General features: G+C 43.5%; 1 protein-coding gene across 7 annotated transcripts in view; it reads right to left on the bottom strand.

The window, feature by feature from the left end:
• The window catches only part of FAT3 (FAT atypical cadherin 3), a 486,301-nt gene that overhangs the window by 393,284 nt on the left and 76,811 nt on the right, over positions 1–16,206 (bottom strand). The window contains exon 1 of one of the 7 annotated variants that reach the window (XM_064169883.1): positions 11,912–12,429. The exons of the other annotated variants lie outside the window; for them this stretch is intronic. The gene's annotated coding sequence lies outside the window, so the exon portion shown is untranslated. Of the gene's footprint in view, positions 1–11,911; positions 12,430–16,206 lie in introns of those variants that run through there. 7 annotated transcript variants of the gene reach the window in all.

Genomic DNA, 16,206 nt, shown 5'->3' with positions numbered 1-16,206 from the left:
AATCACAGAATCATAGAATCAGTCAGGGTTGGAAGGGACCACAAGGATTATCTAGTTCCAATCCCCCTGCCATGGGCAGGAGCACCCTACCCTAGAGCAGGCTGCCCACAGCCTCATCCAGCCTGGCCTTAAACACCTCCAGGCATGGGGCCTCAGCCATCTCCCTGGGCAACCCATTCCAGGCTCTCACCGGTTTTGCTTACTGGATGCTTACATCTCAAATCACACAATGTTGAGCATCCAAGTTAGCACTCAACAATGTAAACAAGGTAATTCACTCCTCCCTGAGCTGATCCACACCCTGGAAACACAACCAGTCACTGGCTCCACATCTTCTGTTCATGTGCCAGGAGAGGAGGAAGCAGTGCTGGGAACCCTGTATCTTCCCACAAACTATCTCTCTGCATTTCCAAAACCAGGCATGTCTGCCTTGAACTGTTCTGTCACTCCTGGCGTGTGCCAAAGGTGCCATGCTGGTGCACAGCTGTCAGGCTCTGCCCCTGCACAGGCACAGAGATGTTCTCTCTTTTAGCATCCTGCAGAAGCAAAGTCACACTATGTGCCTCCCAGCCACCTACTTATTGTTTTTCCCCATTTTTTTCTTCTGCCAACAGATGGGGAATGCTGCTGAAATAAAAGGACTCCAGCCTAAGTAATAACTGTTAGCTCATATCCACTGAAGCTTAGTGCTGATCAATTTAAATCCTTAATTTTAAAATGAGGCTTCATATAGCAAGGTGCTACTTGTTCCTCAAATTCCTCTATGCACTGATTGAAAGTCAGCTGTCATTTCAATCTGACTCCAGCAAATCTCCAGAAAGGTGTCAAAAAAAAAAAAAAACTGGCTCAGAAAGCACCATTTGGGTTACATTCTGAAGTGACCAGGAATAATATTGCCTAATTTGATGCTCCACTACCTGTTTCCTTTGTGTTTATAAAGCGAAAAAGCAAGAGTTATGAAATAGCAATGCATCAACTGAACAACCCAAAACTTAGCAAAGGAAAGCTACAAATCCATAAGGAGGAAAAAAAAGCATGTCTCACTTGTGAAAGGAGCAAGGATAAGGAAATAATGTCTGTGGCTATAATTTGTTTCTGTACCACTTTAATAGCAAAAGGGTCTCAATACCTTTTGTCATATGAAAGTCACTGTGAAGACTGCAGTAAAATTGACTGTACTGTAAAAGAATCATCACACGTGCAACCCTAGAATTTATGTTCAAATCCTACAGTATTAAATTCCATATTCTGTCATTTTGGGAATTCTAATTTATTTAATGAACTATATGATACATTGTTTTTCCAAAGAAAAAGCATAGAATCATAGAATGGTTTAGGTTGGAAGCGATCATTTAGTTCCAAACCACTGCCATAAGCAGGGACACCTCCCACTAGAACAAGTCACTCAAGGCCTCATCCACCCTAACCTTGAACACCTCCAGGGAGGGAGCATCCACAGCTATTAAAATGGTTTCAACTTAAAACACTCCCAGTGTGAAAGCATCTCTAGTGTGATTAGGGGTGTATACACATAGAATCATAGAATCATAGAACCAACCAGGTTGGAAGAGACCTCCAAAATCATCCAGTCCAACCTAGCGCCCAGACCTAGCCAGTCAACTAGACCATGGCACTAAGTGCCTCAGCCAGGCTTTGCTTGAACACCTCCAGGGACAGTGCCTCCACCACCTCCCTGGGCAGCCCATTCCAATGCCAGTCACTCTCTCTGTGAAGAACTTCCTCCTGACATCCAGCCTATACTTTCCCCAGCACAACCTGAGACTGTGTCCCCTTGTTCTATTGGTGGTTGCCTGGGAGAAGAGGCCACCCCCCACCTGGCTACAATGTCCCTTCAGGTAGTTGTAGACAGCAATGAGGTCGCTCCTGAGCCACCTCTTATTCAGGCTAAACATATACTGCCCATTTCACCACCACTGTGAGTAGGGCTATACATACACATACTGCCCATTTCACCATGCCCAGATGCCCTCACCCCTCACATAACTACACAGTCTCTGACAGTTACAGTTATTTAGAGTTTAAATCCTTTTTGCTGTGTTTCTCTGTGATATCATAAAATGGCTTAGATTGGAAGGGAGCCTGGACGTCATTTACTCCAACCTCCCCATCATGGGCAGGGGCACCTCTCAACTACACTTGCTTGCTCAAGGCCTCATCCAGCCTGACTTTGAAGATCTCCAGGAAGGGGGCATCCACAGCTTCTCTGTGCAACATATTCCAGAGTCTCATCACCTTCATATTTCTTCCTAAAATCCAGTTTAAACCTATTCTCCCTCAGCTTAAAACCATTTCCCTTTGTCCTACTGCTAGACACCCTTATGAAAGTCTCTCTCCAGCCTTCCTGTAGGTTCCCTTCAGGTATTGGAAGGCAGCTCTAAGGTCTCCCCAGAGTCTTATATATCCTAAAGTCCAAAAGTCCAATGACATCTCAAAGAACACAAAAGCATCAATTTTTTGACATGCAAAATTATTGCTCCTGAACATATATTCCCCAAGTGCATTTAAGTGCAGCCTTTCAAGCAAGTGGAGCAGGCAGACTTGCTGCATGCCATGGAGGTAATGCACACTTTGCTGCAAGCTCTGTGACAGGTGACCTCATTGAAGTTTATAAATATGTAAAGGGTGAGTGCCAAGAGGATGGAGCCAGGCTCTGCTCGGTGATGCCCAATGATAGGACAAGGGGCAATGGGTGGAAGCTGAGGCATAGGAAGTTCCATGGAAACACGAGAAAGTTTTTTCTCTGTGAGGGTGACAGAACACTGAGACAGGCTGCCCAGGGGGGCTGTAGAGTCTCCCACTCTGGAGACATTCAAAACCTGCCTGGATGCGTTCCTGTGTGATCTGGTGTAGGTGATCCCCCTCTGGCAGGGGGGTTAGACTGATTGATCTTCCGAGGTCTCTTCCAGACCCTAACATTCCATGACTCTGTGATGCTTCCATGCAGGAGCAGTCATGGGGTGCAACACCGAATGCCTCACCCTAGCACACTGTACCAGTCTGGGCATCACAGCCTGATGCTCCTAACAACTTATCTGCAAGAGTGGCAGACACTCTGCACAGTTAAACCAAATAATATTCAGACACAATCAATTCATGCCACAGTTTGGTGCTTGTTGTGCAGAAGGATAAGCCACTGTGGCCACTCAAGCAGCTGTCCCAGACTCGCCCTTTCTATTTTTTCCCCTTTTCTTTTTTATTTCTTCTTTTTTTTGTCGATTTTGTTCACACCAGGGATTGAGCTTCCCTATTGCAAAATGCCTGTGAACAAAAGGGAGGGAGGGAGATGGGAACGGGTGCCTGGGGCAGGCGGGAGGGATCTTTTCCATGTCCATGGCAGCTTAAACTGTTTGTCAAACAACAGCCGGAGTTGAGGCAACCAAGATGGTGTGTAAAGACCAGAAAGTACCTTCGAGAAACATACTGAACACTATCAAAATACCCAAGTCTTAAATAGACACATGAAGTATTTAAATGCTTTCACACCCATAACAAATTTTGTTTACTGCCCAGCATTTAAACAGCTTTTTCTTTACTATTGTAAGATTGTTCCCAAACAGTGTGAATTTGATGTTGCAATGAATAGTAGCACTTCAACTCCTATTTACAACCCATTCAGCAACACAATTCCACAAATAGCACAGAGGATTTCCATGCTTTATGAAATAAAACCTGCTCTTGGCTCAAAAGAAGTTGTGCAAATTAGCTGACAAAAATCACTTTCTTTTGTTTTTTTTTCCTCTCCAATACAGAAAATTAAGCAAAAAAGATAATTACTAACCAAGTAATAGGAAAAACTTTCTTAAAACTATTAGCACTATCAAGCATTGTTCACGTTCTTCTTGTGATTATATGCAAAACGTTCTGTATCCAAGGAAACAGCGTAGTAATGAAGCTGGAGAGTACTGTATAACTGCACCTTCTAAATCACCACCAAGAATGTCTATTCCAGGGAGACTGGCCAGTTTATTAGTGTGTGACACTCTGATCTCTTAGACATGCCACAGCTTAAAAACAAAAAGCTAACAAGCTACTTTTGTATAAAGGACCCTTTTGTCTGCTGTGTATGAACAGCCCCTTCTTAGCATCTACTTACGGGGTTCCTCAACAGAGCTGCAGATTTCTCTAAGCCTATATTCACCTTTAGGAGAGTTGTTCAGAAATCTGTAATGATGGGCACTAATTAAACTGCATAACCAGTAACAAATGAAGCAGAGACACTGTCTTTTGCTCCAGCTTCTCAGCAAGCTGCAATGTGCAAGAGGAGAAATACTGAAACATTCCTTTATTCCAGAGCTTGTTGGTCTGAAATCCATTTCATTAGCACCAAACACTAGTGCAAACTGACTTATGCCCACACCATTAAAATTAACTTTAAAATGAGTAATTATGCTCTAATACCAGCAGCTCATTCTCAGGGATGCGTCCTAGGAAGACAGACAGCTCGTACAATATAGAAGCAAACACAAAATCAGCTCACACTTTTTGGTGTTAGCACCTTAAGATCATCACACCAAATCCATAGTTTTTAGGCTCAATTTCATCAAGCATTCATTTATTCTACTGACTTCTGTGGCAGCTTATTCCACCCAACAACCAGTGAATATAAAGCGGTTCCAGCCAGGATCAACCACCCCATCACTTTGTGGATGAACTTTGGTATTTCTCCTTTCCAGCACGTGTGACAGCTTCATAGGAGCACATACCTCAACTTCTCCACTTCTACCATCGGATGCCCCTGCAATCTTTCTCTGTGACCTTTACATTCCCTTTGGCTCATTCTTTTCCATGACCATAATACCCTCTATATAAGCAGATAGGCTAAGCCTCACACAGTATTTCCAGTGTGGGCTCAGGCAGAGATAGCCAAGTGCTAGAATATCTCCTGCCTGAAACATGCACAGTCACACAACTCTCTCACTTTTTCAGATGCCCTCAGGCACTGTGCTGGTTTGGTTAAAAAACTCCATCATCTTCATATCCTGCCTTGTCTTTTGTGCTCTGCCTCTTTGGTTTTCACAATGGTAGCCCTCGTTGCCACTTTATGCAGATCCAAAGACAACCTGTATGCCCTTCTTTCCACCCACACTGTTTTTGGGGGTCTTACATCTTGGAAACAACATTTACATCTTCACTAAACTCTGCCACTCTTCTTACACCTCCCCTCTTCCAGATCAGCATAGGGCTGATCTCCATTCCTCACCACCACAAACAGCTTCATGTCATGAAACACCTCACTGCTTTGTCTACTGCTTTCTCCTCCCAAGCTCTGAGGCTCACTTTCACACATCACAATGACTGATCTTGCCCAATTAACCTTTTTAGCCAGCTCCTATGCTTAACACATTTTTTTAAGGCTATAGAAAACTGGACCACAGCTTTCTCTCACTACTCACATCTTCTCTCTCTTTATCAATATACCTCAATGGTACAACATGCTCTAATGACAACTTCTGTATTGTATCAGTAAATCTGCAAATCTGGCTTTTAGTGGCATAATTATCTGATGCTTCTCTAGATCTCTCTTTCATTAACTTTCTTTAAATTCACTCTATAATTTTATAAACAAGTTAGATTGGCTAAAAACTGTATTTTGTAAAGGTGTTGTCTTGTACTCTTGTACTTAAAGCATGGAAGCAAGTGAACTTTCTTATTCCCATTCCGTTTTACTCTACTGACAGCTCATCCACTTCACTAGCACTGTCAGGGACTTTTTTTGCCTATGACCAAGCTTATTGTGGCCTTCCAGTATCTTAAGGAGGCCTACAAAAAAGCTGGGGAGGGACTTTTCAGGCTATCAGGGAGTGACAGGACTAGGGGGAATGGAGCAAAGCTGGAGGTGAGGAGGTTCAGACTGGATGTGAGGAGGAAGTTGTCCAGCATGAGAGTGTGAGAGCCTGGAATGGGTTGCCCAGGAAGGTGGTTGAGGCCCCATGGCTGAAGGTCTTTAAGGCCAGGCTGGATGAAGCTGATCTAGGGTAGGGTGTCCCTACCCATGCCAGGGGGGTTGGAACTGGATGATCCTTGTGATCCCTTCCAACCCTGACTGATTCTATGATTCTGTGACCAACAGTAACCACAGCAGTCATCTTGAGAGCATCAGCCTTCTCTCAAAAAACACATTAGTGGTGGAATGACTAGGAACATTACATCAGTGAAGTCAAAACCTAGTAATGGTCAACATCTGTCAGCACTGTGAGAGTTGGTACACCTTAGTCCAGCACTTTTCTGCTCAACACAACATGATACTTAAAAGTTACAATTCCAACCAAAGCTGATTAATTCAGAAAACACAAGCCTCTATGTAAAGGAACTTTTAAATAACCTGATGCTGCTTATGCAGACTCTCCAAGAACTCACCAGCAAGGAAACTTTGAGGGAATGTGAACTGATTTTGTCTCTAAAAAGCCAGTGCTGGATGCAAAACTGCGAATACTAACTGCCTCCACAAAGTCCATCTCCAAAAGGGTAGCTCTCCTAGCCAAGTACCCAGCAGCCTCATTTCTGGAAACACAAGACACCTCTAACTCCATCCAGGAGGTGTTAGTAGTTGAGCTCTACACCTCTTTGTTTTAGCTTACTGCTTGTGGTTCATCCATATCTGCCTGTCACTGATGTCATAAGGTTTAATTTTCGGCCTGTAAAACACACTGACATCCCCCAGAAAAGTTGTATATGCATTCACAGTAGATAATTTTCTTGGCATCCCCAGAGTAACTGACATGAGCACTCAGAGGACAACTCCAAAGACAAAGTACTTGAAGCACCAAGTTGTCTGCAATCTCAACCCGTATTGAGGATCCAAAGTTTCAGGAGTAGCCTTTTGGTCCAACATATGCTGAAAGTGATGTGGAAAATAACACCAGGTTTACAGAAGAGTACTTGAAAACACATTCTCATTAGCAGCTTTCATCAAAAATGAAGTAAAAAAGAAAGGACACCATGAAATAGAAACAATAGGTGAAAAATGCAAAACAACACAAACAAAAGCACCACATGAGTGTTTTAAAATATCTCAAACAGCTTAAAGTTGCCCAGACTTCTGTATTCACTAATTGCTTGGGACACAGATTCATTTATTTATGGCTCAGAAAAGAATTCCCAGCTCGGAGGCTTTCCAAAGAACAAACCTCCCCAGTTCTGCATGGCCACCTCGGCCAACTCACCCTGCCATTTCTTATTCTGATGCTAATGCAGTTCAAACAACCCAAGCCTGCATTTTTTTATCTATGCAATAAGCCTATCTTTAGGTCACTTAGTTGTGTCAGTTTAAATCACAACATTCCCATAGAGAAAAATCTGAACACTTTACTTACTTTTGGAGACGGAGAGGGGAGTAGGGAAAAAGTTCACTGTAAAAACAGTTTCAGTGGCTTGTTTTTTTTTTCCAATCATTTGTGCTGCCTAATTCTAGGCTCACCAAAATCTACATCAGTTTAAACAGAAATAGAACCATGAGAAAGAACACATTTTAATTAAGACTTGCACAGCTACCTACCATCAAAACAGGATACCTCGAAAGTATCTGACCGTGCATACTATCGTAACTACGTATCACTAGGTCTTATCCAAAGTCTGCTGGAATTAAAGGCTGATCCCACTGATCTCCATGGGCTTCAGATCTTACTCTTTTGTAAAAGAAACCTGGATTTTGCCACTTTAGCTTTCACAAGCATCCACACAGGGATATTCGCAGGGTTCCTCGCAAGCGGGATAAAACCACGAAGTTGAAGTCATCCATGAAAGGTACTGGATTTATTCCAGATGTGGAACTGGTTTTAATTAATCTGGAAGCACTTGAAGTATTCGCTCATTAAATATGCTTTGCATTTCACACATGCATGTAAGAGAGCAAGAAAATCCAAAACTGAAGCCACAACCATAATGTCTTTTTAATAGAGTCTGACACAACTTTGAGGAAAATTAGGCTCACATGCAGACAAGAACTACAGTACAGTCATGTCCACACCAATGTCCAAAGTGGTTAGTGCTTCTTGTGCTGCACATCCCCAGAGAAGCTCACCTTGGCCTGGAGAACATACTGGTTGGGAACTCTCCCACCTCCACTCAGCCCTGCCCATCTCTGTACTGTGATACTGTGATACTGTGATACTGTGAATTTCTTCACAGAAAGATTGATTGCCCATTGGAATGGGCTGCCCAGGGAGCTGGTGGAGTCACCATCCCTGGAGGTGTTCAAGAGGAGGCTGGATGAGGCACACAGTGCCATGGTCTAGTTAATTAGAAAGGTTAGGTGATAGGTTGGACTCGATGATCATAGAGGTCTTTTCCAACCTGGTTGATTCTATGATTCTGCGATTCTGTACAAGATACTTTCCAGTGTGTCCATCCTCATCACCCAGGGAAATAACTCAGGTTCAAGATATCTATCCTCCAGAGAAATATGAGACAACTTATGGTATATCTATGCACTAAGTCACCGTTACCAATAAACATTTTGCATGTGAACATACCTCATTCAAGAAGCCAGCAAGGCAGTAAAGACACTTTCTCCAACTTTTGAGGTCTTGAGACAATGCCTACCAGCTACCTGTCACCACTCAACTCCAGTTGAAGCAATCCATGAGCATACCACAGTCACCTACAGACATGAAGAGCAAACCAAATACAAACGGATTCCAGGTTTTGTCAAGTTTACAGCAAAAAGCTCCACCACATACACACAAGAGTAACTTCAGACACCTGCACCAAGGCTGGGCCTACTCCTGTCCAAGCCAGGTGAGAGAGAGGTTGTGCTCAGAGACACTCGGGCAGGTCCACATGCAGCAAAAGACAGACCCTTCAGCACAACGCACAGATACATTTCTGATGCATCCAAACTTTTAATGGGGTATTATTCACAGTATCACACAGTATCACAATATCATCAGGGTTGGAAGAGACCTCACAGATCATCAAGTCCAACCCTTTACCACAGAGCTCAAGGCTAGACCATGGCACCAAGTGCCACGTCCAATCCTGCCTTGAACAGCTCCAGGGACGGCGACTCCACCACCTCCCCGGGCAGCCCATTCCAGTGTCCAATGACTCTCTCACTGAAGAACTTTCTCCTCACCTCCAGCCTAAATCTCCCCTGGTGCAGCCTGAGGCTGTGTCCTCTCGTTCTGGTGCTGGCCACCTGAGAGAAGAGAGCAACCTCCTCCTGGCCACAACCACCCCTCAGGTAGTTGTAGACAGCAATGAGGTCACCCCTGAGCCTCCTCTTCTCCAGGCTAAACAATCCCAGCTCCCTCAGCCTCTCCTCGTAGGGCTGTGCTCAAGGCCTCTCCCCAGCCTTGTCGCCCTTCTCTGGACACGCTCAAGCATCTCAATGTCCCTCCTAAACTGGGGGGCCCAGAACTGAACACAGTACTCAAGGTGTGGTCTAACCAGTGCAGAGTACAGGTGTTCCTTGAGGAAGAGGCCCTGAATCTGCCCATGCTATGCCCTGTGTGACCACTGCTAGCTTCTCCCAGCATCCAGAGGGCTCAGGTTAGGTCGACTATTCCTACTGCACGGCGCAACCCCCCACTTCAGCACCGTCGTGTCTGGTACGCCGTAGGAAGGGACGCGAGCGTAGCGCAGCTCTTGTCTGCCCTCTAGTGGCTGACCCACCACAACCGCTTGCATGTCTTCCGCTGCTGCTGCCAACGGCGCCCAGGGCTGGAGCATGTCCCCTGGCAAAGCCACCACATGCTGAGCTTATAAGTCTCCGAGCTCGGGCTCAGTGCCACGGCCAGGCAGGGATCTTGTTGCACAGGGAAAATGCGTAAGGCAGAAATGAGCACATCTGGGCAGATGCACGTCTCTTCTGCTTGCACAGCAGCCCCAAGACTCCCAGCTGTGACAAGAGGTGAGCAAAATCACCACTTAGTGTGAAGAAACACAGCTAAGTTTAGAACACAATTAAAACAATAATATTTTCAGAGACCTGAAAGAATCGGGTACCTGGGGACTACGAAACTCTCAAACTTTTCCTGTCCAGAGACTTCAGTTGTATATAGGACAACAATGGTTTTGTCATCAAGGGTCAAAATCAATTCTAGTGATCACCAGACAAGTCATACTCCCATTGATCTCTAATCAATTTTACCATGTGTTACCAAACAGCGTGTGATGCCCTCCTGTTCAAAACCAGCTCATAGCCCCTAAAACTTCACATTTCTTCACAAGTCATCTTCCTCTTTTTTTTCCCCTTTCTCTAAAAAAACAAGCAGGAACATTCAAGTTTCTTTCCTTTGGTTGCCAGTGCTAAAATATGCTAACAGCATTAAGGCAAGGGACGACTTGCAGAGCTCACAATCTGTATTCAGCATAATTAGCAGATGCCAATTTAACTTATTACTGCTTCTTCCTTTCTATATTATAAAAAGGATGCCACTGAAAGCCTGTTATCTAAATGACTGTTTTCTCAGTGCTGATATAAAGCAACAATCATGGGAAAATAGAGTCACAGAGCAAGTGTTAGGAAATAACTGATTTAGAAATGACATTATAAACAGCCACAGTAAAGAAAGAAATTAATGCCTGCAGACAGGACATTTCTCTCTTCCTTCACACTTTGCATTTTCAGACTGCTTTTGATCTAATTACACATTTGGTGGCATTCCTACCTATTCAAATAAGCAATGCAACATTCGAGGTAAACTGATACTATTAAATGAGGTTGCTCAACTGTCTCAGCCACTGATCATTTCAAAGCGTGAGAAATGAACACACTTAAGATGCATTTTCTATGCAGAGAACTAACAGCTAAGAAGTAAGGACACAAATACCTGTGAAAGAAACCAAGGCAAAGCCTAAAAACCAGCCTTTTCCAAAATGCCCAACGATGGGCTGTGTCACAGCTAAGCAGACAGTTGCAGAGTGCACTTCTGCCTGCGAAGCTGAAACACATTTTATAAAACAAAGCCCTCTTGAACTAAGAGGCTGTTGAAAGATGCATCCAGCACACACATTAAAAAGCAGTGCACACCAAGGTTGTGGATTTAACAGGTTTCTAACACACAAAAGATGTAATGATCCAGTCCAAGCATGATTTGCTGCTACTTCTGCTTGGTTAAGATCCCTTCTCAGTAACATTTCTGCATATTACAGCGCACTGCAAAGAAATATTTTAATAAACTATCTTCTGACTTTCAGGGCTAAGTTGGAAAGCCTTGTAAGGCTATGCTTCTCTGCAGCTTTAATTGATTTCAGCTATAACTTCATTTGTTACGCCTAACAGACAGGGTAAACTTCACCCTTCCCAAGAATTAAGAAAAAAAAAAAAACATTTCATACTCTCCCATAAGCAGTGTATGTAAAGCACAAAATAGAACCACTGCACACATGCCCCCAGTTAAATTGGTCTCTGTGGAAACTAATAACTTTCCACAGTATGCACTGTAATCCAAGTAATAATTTTAAACAGGCATAAGCTGCAGTGTGCTGAACTAAGGCATTCTTACCTTGCAAAGAGTGCTTGAAGACATTTAGTTACAGTAAAAGAGGAGAAGGTGCATGCTGCCAAGTATTTCCCATGTAAAGGGGATACGCTTTACCCCACACATGCGCACGCACACACAAACTGGGTGCGTGTGCTTCCTAGGTAGAGAAAGAGGACCAGAAAAGATAAGCAGCAGCGATAATGCCCCAGCTTTATGTCTCAATCAGTGGTGAGTAAAACTGGAGGCACTCTTTGACATGAAAAGGGGAACAATTCTGAGAAACAAGGTATTTTCCTCCTCTGGATGCCAAGAGCTTTGCTTGGGTGACCTATAATACCTTAACACAGAAATCTTACTAACCCACCTCCCTCCCGAGCCAGTGAGTTGCACATGTCAAATGACACTGCACAAACAAGGCACAAAGACTTAAAACAAGTGAAAAAAAGAAAAAAAGAATCCCTTACCTTTTAGTCAGAATAAGTGACAGATAACAGGCATGAGAAACTCAGTTGGCACAGTTGCTGTACATATTTCTCTGTGGACTTCTCTTCAGTGTTCCCAAAGGCACTGAACACAAAAAAAACTCCATCCTGCCTGCTCCATTCTTCAGCAACAGAGATACAGGCTGTCACGGTAACGCGAAAAGGCAAAAAGAACTACAGAGCTTAGTTTTTAAAGCCTTTGTGCTTATAGGGAAGAAAAAGAGGGAGTGGGTAAAAGAAGGAACAAGAGCAAACACTTTCTAGGAGAAACCTGGTCTTGGCTGTAGAAGTAACCACAGCACAGAATCATCCAGTTTGAATTTCCCTGTTTCAAAGCTCCTTGGGAAAAAAATAATTAAAAAGAATCACTCTTTAAGGGGAAAAAAAAAATCAAATGCATGGATGGGGGAAGGGAGAGGAGGAGGGTACTGCTCCTATGTGACATACATATGGAATGAGCATTAGAACAATGCTGACAGGACAGCTAAGCAACTGCACTCTGGGGCAGCAGTTTTCAAAGCAGAGCTTTTGCAGCTTTGCAGAAAGGAGGAGAAAACAATAATAATAAAAAAAAGCCTTCCGCAAAGAGGGGGAGGGAAAAAAAAAAAAAAAAGGAAAGGGAAAATAATAGAAAAGAAAGGAGATGTTAATGCGAGAAGAACTACCAGACTTTAAAGAAAAAAAAAAAAAGAAAAAGAAAAAAGAGTTGCCTAATTTCTGAAAGGGGGGCGGGTGGGAAACACGGCGAGTGCTTCCCAGCGATGCAAGCAGCAGCCTTGATGTCTAGTGCACTTACATTTTATGCGGCGCACAGTGGGTCCCCTCCTCCCCGCCTGCCTCCCTCCCACCCCTCCTCCCTTCCCTCCCTCCTTCCCTCCGCCCTCCCTGCCTAGGAAGCTCTCCCTCCCAGGGGACAAGAATTCCAGTGGACCCAATTAACACTGTACTTTGCTGGCTCCTTGGTATGATCGATATTAAATAAGCCGAGTTTTAGCAGCACTGAAAAATAAAGCAGCCATGTAATGTGTGACTGATGGAGACCGTGGGTTTTTTTTTCCCCCCTTACTTCCCTACTCCCCCAGCCTTAAAATCATCCAGCGCTGGGGGGGGGGGAGGGGAAGGGGGGAACAACAATAAAAAATCCCATGTGCCAGCACCAGGAACACAAGCTGCATCAGATATTTGTTAGAAACTTGATGGAAGCTGAACATCAGTTGCTCATTTCACTAGCTTCAACAGTACTTTAATAAAGTGGATTTACAAATCAATGGAAGGAATCCAAAGGTTCACAAACAGGCTCTTTCATCGGGTCCACTGCCTGACCATACAGGAAGTTTGCTGAAGGGGTCTGGGGGCTGTTTCGCCAGCACGCTTGTTTTCAATGGACTCCCAACAACATGACTTGTTTGGCTTGGTGAAAGAAATGCAGTAAGAGGTTCAGCGCTCCAGGGGAACGCTGCCCAATGTGTTTGCTGCTTCGTGCCCGCAGCACGTGCGAGGGGGCATCCTACGAACTGCAAATTATTGTCATTTGAAGGGGAAAGGGGCTGGGAGGCAGCAACCTTCTCTGGCCCTGTTTTGCCTGATCTATCAATCACAGATTGCCATGTAAAAACAATCTACTACTGGCTCTCTCTATAGAGGAAAAGCAATTACTAGCATTAACTCTTGCCATTGCAAATTAATGCAATGCAGTCCACAACTGATAGAGTCTGCCTGCTAGCCATTAATCTAAGAATAAATGGGTGGTTTGCTTAAATCCACCTGTCTGAAATTCTCAGGTTAAGATCTCCCCTTCCCCTTTCCATATTTCTATTCGTGTTTGTGCAACTAAGTGGAAAGGAAAGAAAGCCATATTTATTTCCTGGGACTAGCATAATTTGAAGCTAACAATACCCATCAGTGAAATTGCCTACACATACAGGATTTTACAGCCAGCACATGCTTTTCTTTTTGTGTTTCTAGGGTAGACACAATCTTCAAAGCAAGCCAAATAAAACAGCACCCAGCCATATCCTTGGTTGAACATCTGGACTGACCAGCGACTTGAATCCATCTTGTTAAATTAATGTGAGATTGCATTTCCATACAAATAAGATCAATTACAACGACTCATAAAACCATGCTACCAAAAGGCAGTGAAGAGTTAAATTAATTAACTCAAAAAGCCTCTGATTAAATAATGTTAAGGCCATGAGTCTCCTAGGTGAGGGAAGAAAAAACCCAACTGTAGGACAAAATTCCAGGCAGTGACTACTGTTAGTAGCTCTACATGCCACACTGTATGCCACAAATTCTTTAGGATGCCCAGTAACATCCTTCACAGTTAGATAAATGTGGAGTATGTAGAAATTCCAAGCAGTGGTCAACAGATAGCACAAACAAAAGATTTATTTACATGGGAAGATCTCAAAAAGCACAGCTATATTTTTTGTGCACATGAAGTATATGTTTCTGGAGCTGTAGTAATTCTGGGCTCCTATACTCACGATAAAGATGCTGCACTTTGTGTGTATTACCTTCAAAAATATAATCTAGCTGACATGATTGTTTGGTGCAAAAAGGGTCAGGGAAGAAATGTCCTTAAGTAACATGGCACTCAGCAGGGAAGTGATGGGTTGCAATTTGAGAAGAAAACACAGAAAAAAATCATAGGTAATCACAGAAAATGACGCAAAGCTTCATGCTTCATAGTCATTACTGACCCTGCATCACAGCACAGCAAACATACTGATTTCAAGTGAGATGTGGTGATGGCTGATACCTGCCTGACAGTCCAGAGTCTTCCAAATTATATCACTCTTTCAGTCCTCTAAATTACTGGGCAGTGTCAATTGGTAGAAGTGTCCCTGAAAGTGGCCTCAACCTTGTATAGAAAGCTTCTCTTTGTAAGGGGATCAAAGCACTTGGCAAGTGCTTTGGAATCCCATTTGAGTGAAAGAACATATACATTCCTTCCACTACAGAAAACGTAACCACCTTCCATGAAAACACGAGACACAAAGCTAAGTTTCAGCCAAGATGGCTGAGGAAACTCCTGCAAAAATGGGAAATCTCCTTGAAGGGCATCTGGCAATAGCCCTCATTCCTGCAACTACGCTCATGAACTGCTGAAGACTTCAAGCCCAGTCTGACAAAAGGCAGAGAAAACTCACCGGAGCAATGACATTATTCACAGAGAAAAGCACTGTAGTAAGGATAGAATCCACTGAATATATCCACACTGAAGTGGTCCAGTGAGTAGCTGCATTTTGGGAAAGGTTGAGGCTTAGAGCTGCAGAGGGGATCATAAGTGCTTCTGGATCCCATGAATGATCCATCAATCCACCTGTCATCTCAACATTCCTAGGCACTAGGAAAGTCTTTATTATCACCATCTTAGAGAGCCTAAAATGTCTCTCCAAGGAGGTGCAGGAAGTGCTAGAGAATACCAGGGAACTGATTCCAGGCTTTTTAAGTCCCTTAACTGTGAACACTGTTCTTGCTTCAAACACAAGCAACTGAATTTGACATATACTGAAAGTCAAACTGTTTGTTCTGTAAAAAAATATCAGCATCGTTCTAGTCTATCTCTAAGTATGAACCAAAGTGCAGTTCATGGTATTTAAGCAGCTCCCATGCTGCTTAAGAAATCTGCATGTGTATGTGCTGACAAGGTTTATTCCAGATAAAAATTAACAATTCACATTATTTTACTAGAAAGTAACTTACATGTCATTCCACAATTAGAATTACAGTTCCAGTTTGGTTTGACATTACAAACCAGTGAGGAATTGCATGGAAGAACATGTCTTATGTGTGAAGACAAATGGAGAGCAAGCATCTCTCAAAATAATCAATTATGTCAGTATCAGACCAATTGTCATATAATGCCTGCCACATTAAAGACCCCAGTCCCTAGATGCCAACAGAGCAACCCTTGCTGTTGCTGGAGGCAGGGAAAGAGGGATGTGTTGCCTGTCGTGATGTGAACAAGAGGCTTCCACAAATAGTCTCCCATGCACAGACACCTTGGCAAGCTTCCTGTGCTGCCTGAAGATCTTACTCTACCACCAGAGCCCCTGAACACCCTACTCAAGAAAAAACAGTTCTCAGAGATCAGCATTACCCAGCACATAAGCCCACCAGTGTTGTCCCTGTCAGAGCCCATGCCCTGACAGTACCAAAAAGGTAATCCACAGAAAAGCACATTTTCAGATGCCTGTAATTTGGAGGAAGAACATGTTTGCATTGTTCTCAGAATTTGCATTATTTACACAAAAGCCAACTCTGCAGAA

Source organism: Pogoniulus pusillus, chromosome 3, assembly GCF_015220805.1.
Source record: "Pogoniulus pusillus isolate bPogPus1 chromosome 3, bPogPus1.pri, whole genome shotgun sequence".
NCBI classification, from domain to species: Eukaryota; Metazoa; Chordata; class Aves; order Piciformes; family Lybiidae; genus Pogoniulus; species Pogoniulus pusillus.
The sequence above is the reverse complement of the archived record's forward strand: the minus strand, read 5'-3'. Positions and strand labels throughout refer to the sequence as shown.